Source organism: Mercenaria mercenaria, chromosome 11 (genome assembly GCF_021730395.1).
Source record: "Mercenaria mercenaria strain notata chromosome 11, MADL_Memer_1, whole genome shotgun sequence".
In the NCBI taxonomy this organism is placed as follows: Eukaryota; Metazoa; Mollusca; class Bivalvia; order Venerida; family Veneridae; genus Mercenaria; species Mercenaria mercenaria.
In genome coordinates, this window is record NC_069371.1 from 71,835,631 (window position 1) to 71,842,738 (window position 7,108).

General features: G+C 33.0%; 1 long non-coding RNA gene across 1 annotated transcript; it reads left to right on the plus strand.

Annotated features, from left to right (window-relative positions):
* The first annotated feature begins 622 nt into the window (after positions 1-622).
* LOC128546657 (uncharacterized) lies at positions 623-3,229 on the plus strand. The gene is made up of 3 exons (XR_008366133.1): positions 623-1,906; positions 2,661-2,755; positions 2,982-3,229. It is a non-coding gene; the product is annotated as an uncharacterized LOC128546657 (long non-coding RNA).
* The last annotated feature ends 3,879 nt before the right edge of the window (positions 3,230-7,108 follow it).

Here is a 7,108-nt window from a genome sequence, read left to right on the forward strand (position 1 = left end):
CCAACATCAGCCATTTCTCTGCAGCGTAGAAACATCAGTTGTCGTCATGTGGCACAAAGTCTGCTGTTTCGCGTTGTCACATCGGCGTCCCATAGTTCCGTAATAATTCTCTGTTGTTGTTGAATCTATATGCACACATCTCGTTGCGGAGTAGCGGAGCAGGCCGTGGATCCTGAATTTGCTAATTACTAAAACTGCCTAAAATACTTCCAGTTAGTTTTAATATGTTAATTCTTACAGTTTTCAGCTAGGGCAAAATATAGTCTTCATATCATCTTGGTAAAATGGTCTTCATAATCAATTTATTTGCAACTGTGTCGGGTATTTTCAATACGAATTGCATGGGAAATAAAAGTATAATTCTCTGACGAGAATCTGACATCGTGTAAATATATCTGTTGCTAAAATGTTTCTTGTTTGTCTTGTTTCTTTGTTGCTTTCTACACAGAATTTCAGATTATTTCTTTTTTCATTTTAACATTTTTCATAAATTCTGTCTGGACAAAGTTTCTTTAAGTGTAGATGGAGAGAAAGACTGATATATCATTATAGCTCGAGGTTATTTTTCGTTGATTGTTGTATTATTCATGATTTTATCTTTGTCACTTTGGCGTTCCACCAGGAAGTTGCTGATATAGTTGACTGATAATAATTCCTTGAGGGCTGTTATTGTTACGCAGTTTCTCATTGGTCAATATCGTGCGTTCAACCGTGAATTTGTCAGTTCCCTTTTTGCATATGTAGCAGAAGCTGTTAGCTAACTGGCATTGTCTTCTTGCTTGTATTGTGTGCAGACGTGTTTTAGAAATTTTGCTTGAAATTAAATTAAAGTTCCACAGTAATACGAGTACTCAGATATAATAAAAGGATATAACAATGGACATGAGGAATGATTACACGTATTCAAGTTATTATAAGGTAAGCACTTTATATATTTATCTTTTAACTGATATAAATTGTTTTAAATATAAAATACTCTAACATTTAATTTGCATTTGCAAACAGACTTATATTTTATGAATTATTTCGCTAAAATTATTCGGGCAAGTGAATTTGATACATAGTTAAACGAATAACAAATTTTTGTACTGGTTGCCACATTTTTCTTTTTATTTCACAGCATTTGTGACCATGTTTACTTTATTAATTTAAAAAGATGACAATATAACTTTAATTTAAATACTTCAAAGATATGAACTTTGAAACATATATTTGATACAAAAAAATGAATTAATACGATTACAGCAATTTATTCATTTTTGTGGAAATGTATCGCGGTAAATGTGCTTTAACTATAATTGCTAGTAAAATAATGTGCTTGTTCTCACAAAAAAGGTCTGAGAACACTAAATCTAAATAAACAAAATCATATATGCAATAAAAGTAATTACGTATTGTAAGCCTTACTTATTCGGCTTATTCTATGATATATTATTAAAAGTGTTGTTATGCCTCTTAATTTTAGTCGTATTTGCATTTTACTATTAAGAACAAATACGTGTAAAAATTTAAAAGTCATTAGATACTGGCAAAGCGTACGTGCTTTAATAAAACATAAATCTCGTATAGAAAACTTCAAATGGGTTGAATATAACTATTTTTTTTTCTTAATTTAAACTAAATCTTCAGAAATACGTTTAACAGGTGCTAGGATATATTTATCATGACACCGGATTTTGTAACAGGTGCGTGTGTAAACCTTTCATGACACCGGTTTCTGAAACAAGTGCGTGGAGAAATCTATCATGACACCGGTTTCTGAAACAGGTGCGTGGAGAAATTTATCATGACACCAGTTAATGTAAACAGGTGCGTGGAGAAACTTATCGTGACACCGGTTTTTATACTCTACAGACTGCAGCTGACATTAAATTGCAGAAACAAAACACAAAATATACATAAAAATGTTAGCCAGGCAATTTTTCTTTATTGTTAACATTAATCAATAACCATTATTGTAAATCTCACATTATGACTGTTTTCATGCGTCTTACAATACTAAAGTATGCTTAAACTAGTGAACCTCACGATATAATTGTTCTCACAGGTCTCAGAACACTAAATGATTTGACATTAAAATATTCTGATAACAATAATTTCAAATGTGAATAACAGCATAGGCATTCTGTTCTAAACAGAATTAAAGAAAAAAATGTTACTTTGTGGTTGTATCTTGTATTTTCTACTAGCCTTTTACTATGCAGAAAATATAACTTTGTGCATTAGGAACTTAACCAACACCGAACAATTATAATAATAAATGTATAACAATAACTTTAATTGAAGATATTTACAAAACAATACAGTGTATATGAATATACACCTTGGTGAAGTCATTTGGATTTATCAACGTCATCATATAGCGCTACTTTTCTTACCAATCTCTTGTGTATCATTTTATGCTACAAAATAGCAAAATATTCTCTAAGATAGGACCTTCGTTTAAGCCCTGAAACAATTGTCTAACAGTTAAGGTCTAAAACAATGTCTTTAGCAAACCTTGCATTATGTCATTTTTGCTTTTTTCATTCTCAGCCATGTGACTTAATATCATTTGTAGATATTTTTGTTTGTCATCAGTATCATGTTTCATAACATGATTAGGTGTTTTGTGTGTCTTGTTACATTTTCAATAACCATGTTACTTTGATTATTTTCAGACTCGTTTGACAAAGACTGTGTATCCATGTCATCTGTCTCTAGGGACTGATCAGAATGCGAAGCACCTGATTCCCATACGGGATTCATTATCAAGGTAATTGTTTTCTTCTGTATTGTTACCCATACTAGCTGAACTTTCGCCAGTATTGCTTGCTTTTGTTCCGTTTCTGAGTCATTTTGTTCCCTACCTGTTCTTTTAAAATGTTTTCTTAACTGAGCTAAAGGAATGTTATCTTCTGAGGAAGAATTTTCACGTTCTTGACGGGCCCTATTTGTGCTTTTAGGCATTTTAACTTTTCTGGTTTTATTTGATATTTCAGCATCAGAAACATCAGATTCATCATTACTGCTTGAGCTAGAATCATCTGGAGGTATTACATAGTTAACCCTTCGTCTTGGATAACCTTTGACAGCTTTACGTTCGGGCCATTCAGCAATGTCAGCAAGCCTTATCTGATCTGCATGTACTTGAACAACAGAGCTGTCAAGCTGGTTCTTAATAAGGTATGTGACTGGACCTTTTTGTTCAAGAATTCTGTAATGCGATTTCCAGCGATCTTCAAGCTTGTTTTTTCTTTGATAGTTCTTGTAATAGACAGGATCATTTATTTCGAACTTAATGTCTTTTGCTTTTTGTCTACTTGTGCCTTATTTTTCGTTTCGAGCGTTTAAATGTCTATAAGCAGTAAGGAAACTTGCATGTTGTTCTTGAAGAACTATCTTGTGAAACTCTTCGCCATGGTATTTAGCTCTAGGCTTTAGCAAATTATCAATAGGTAAAATCGGGTCTCTGTTGTAAACTAAATAGAAAGGTGTGAACTTTGAACTTGAAGAAACATTGTGACGTATGCCTGCTAAAGACATATTAAGATGGAGATCCCATTCTCGTGTATTACCTTGAACTCTTTTTGCTAAAATATCATGCAGAACTCTGTGCATTCGTTCTTGTTTGGCATTACTTTCTGGGTGGTATGCTGTACATGATACATTGTCAATATTTAACTCTTTCAGGACCTCCCTAAAGGCAGAACTTGTAAATTCTGACCCTCGGTCATGAATTATCTGGAGAGGACATCCATATCTAGGATATATCTCATTCAAAGTAAGTCTATTACTGTATTTGTACTTTTATCAGGAGCTGCGAAAGCTTCTGGAAAACCACTGAACATGTCAACAAAACAAATGATGTAACGATTGCCACTAAGTTTTTTTAATCATAAGGACCACATATGTCTATTGAAACAATAGCAAATGGAAATGGTGCAATATTTGTTTTCTCTTAAAGGAGCTTTAACCTTTGTCAAATTTCTAGACTGGCAATCAACACAAGTTGTTACATATCTATGAAGTTCTTTAAACATATTTGGCCATAGTACTTTGTTTTTATAGTTGAAAACATACGCTGTGTACCAGGGTGACCATTGTTGTGATATTCTGTTATAACTAATGATTCAAATGAAATAGGAACATACAGTCTCATAACTGGTTCTTCATCTGGTTAGAGATATAGTATAGAACATTGTCTACTTCTAAATACTTTTTCAATTCAGCCTTACTTGGGTCACCATGCTTAAGTTGCATTTTCATCTGAACAATTGTAGGATCTTTATCTTGTTCTAATCTCATATCTAAATCTGTAAATGCTGGGACAGTTTCTACTAAAGCATCTTTTTTTTTGATATTCTTTGTTAGCTACTGCTTTCGGTTAAATTGTTAGAGTTTATAACATTAATGCTTTTCACTGTATTTTGTCAGAAATTTTGTAGGTATTGTCATTTATATCTGGTTCAATTTCTTGCTCACTTTCTGTTTGTTTATTTTCAGATTCTGGTGGGCGTGAAAAGAAATCAGCAATAACATTTGCCTTTCCTGGAAGATACTCTATCTTACAGTTGTAAACCACTAACAATGCCCATAACTGAATTTTCTTGTTTTGCATTTTCACTTTTTAATAAATACTGCAGTGGAGAATGGTCGCATTTGATTGTAAATTCAGCATTGTGTAAAAAGTAATTTAAACGTTGCAAAGAATAAAAAATGGCATATGCCTCTTTCTCAATAGTGCTGTATTTCTTTTGTGTTCCACTTAGTTTATGAGACAGAAAATATATAGGCCTTTCTTTATTTTCATCTGATTCTGGTGAATTACACGCTTGAGTTAAGCACGCTGCCACATGACTATCGCTGGCATCGGTATACAGTGTATACGGCTTGTTTGGATCTGGGTAAGATAAGAAAGGAATAGCTGTTAATTGTTCTTTAATTTTCTCAAAACTTTTCTGACATTCTTCTGTCCAAATAAATGGAGACTTTTTCCTTGTAAGGTTTATAAGAGGTTCTGCTATCTCTGAGAATGAGGGATGAATCGACGATAAAACGAGGATGCCCCAATTATTTTTCGAATTTCACGCACATTTTTTGGAACCGGAAGTGACCTAATAGCTTTAACTTTATCAGGATTTGGGGGTGATGCCATCTTCATTCTATGACAAAAACCTAAGTATTCGGTTTTAGGCTGCATGAATTGACACTTTTTCAACTTAAGTTTAAGTTTATGCTCCCCTTAACCTTTGAAAAATAATATCTAAGTGCGTTTATGTTCTTCTAATGTTTTTTACTGAATATGAGACAGTCATCTAAATATGCCACAGCAAAATCTAATCCTCTAAGACTTTAGACATTAATTCCTGGAACACCCCCGGGGCATTAACTAATCCGAAGCACATAACGTTAAATTCGAATAGACCTCTAAATGTGGGAAATGCAGTTTTTTTCTTTATCTTTTTCATCATTCGGTATTTGCCAAAATCCTGAGCGACAGTTGAGGGTAGTAAAGTATTTTGAATCACCTAAAAGAGCCAATATATCATCGATATGAGGTAGAGGATATGCTGTGGGTCTCACCAGGGCGTTGATCCTCCTAAAGTCTATACAAAATCTGGTACTGTTGTCGTTTTTCTTTTTAACCAGCACAACAGGACTTGCATAAGGGCTTTGAGAAGGTCTTATTACGTTAGCCTTAAGCATTTCATCTATAGCATCACTCATAGTTTTTCTGTCATTTAATGGCACTCTATATGGTCGCTGTTTTATCGGTTCATGTTCTACAGTAGGAATTTTCATTGTAATTGTATCTGTCTGTGACAATTCTGAGTCATTATTCGCAAAAACGTCCCTATTTGTTTTAACTAATTTTTCTACATATTGAAAGTTACTATTTCTTTTGTATTAATACTTGATTTTTCACCCTTATTGTGTGATAATTTATTGACATCAGAAACAGAAGCTATACATTTTTCATCAATTTGTTCGACAGTTGCAACAGCACACCCTTTTCTTAATTTAATCGTTCTATTTGTAGAATTTACTAACATAACAGGAAACCTACGATGCTTTCGTAACTTATGACTGAATTAGCTACCATTAAACCAGGGTTCTGTACTAAGATAACCATCTTCAACACTTTTTAATTCATATATTTTAAAATTCTTTAGTTTAGTGTCTTTTCTTAATTGTCCTGAACAAATATGCACTGTCTGAGGTTTAATTACAGTATCTTTTTGCAATCTAACTACTGAAGCAATATGTACATCTTCTTGTAATGTGACATAGCTATTTTTAACTCTCATTGATAAAAGATCAAAATAAATTCTGCATTTGTTCTGAATGAGAAAGTCTCTTCCAAGTATTGCTTTTCTATTCATATTTGAGACCACATAAAATTTATGTTCTATTTTTTCACCACCTATTCGAAAAATAAGATTGGTGTATCCATCTACATGCAGTGAGTTACCATTTACAGACTGTAATGAAACTTAATGATTTTAAATAGTTTTGGCTTTCTACTTAATGATTCATATGTCCTCCTATTATTAATGAGACTTCTGCTCAGAGTCTACTAATGCCCTAATCTTCTGTTTCCCTATTCTAATTGTACAAGAGTTTGATTTCCCGCTAGCGCTATAAAATACGTTTGATAAATCATTATTCCTACCATCGACTTCTTTATGACAGGAAGATCTTAGTTTAAAGGCCTAAATTTGTTCTTTTAGGTCTCAATACACTCTTACATTCTCTCATAAAATGTCCTAATTTCCCACAATTCCAGCAATCAATATATTTTTCCAATCATAATTTTTTTTGAATTTACTTTGGCTTAATTTCTGCATATGTCTAGTGGCTTTCTTCGTAATAATATTGCATGAACATATTTCTGACGTGTCCTACATTGCTTGACATTATGACCTAGCCTTCGGCAATATTGACAACGAAGTTGTGGCTGAATGTGATCTAAGTCTTTAGCTTTTTGACAAGTTTCTGAAAAATTTTGCTGGCTAGTAACATCTCCGAATCGTAAATTAAACCGATCTCTTAAATTTTGTTCATTCATAGCTGACGTAACTGCAGCCTGTAAAGTTTCCAGCGAATCACGCATAACTTTCATTTT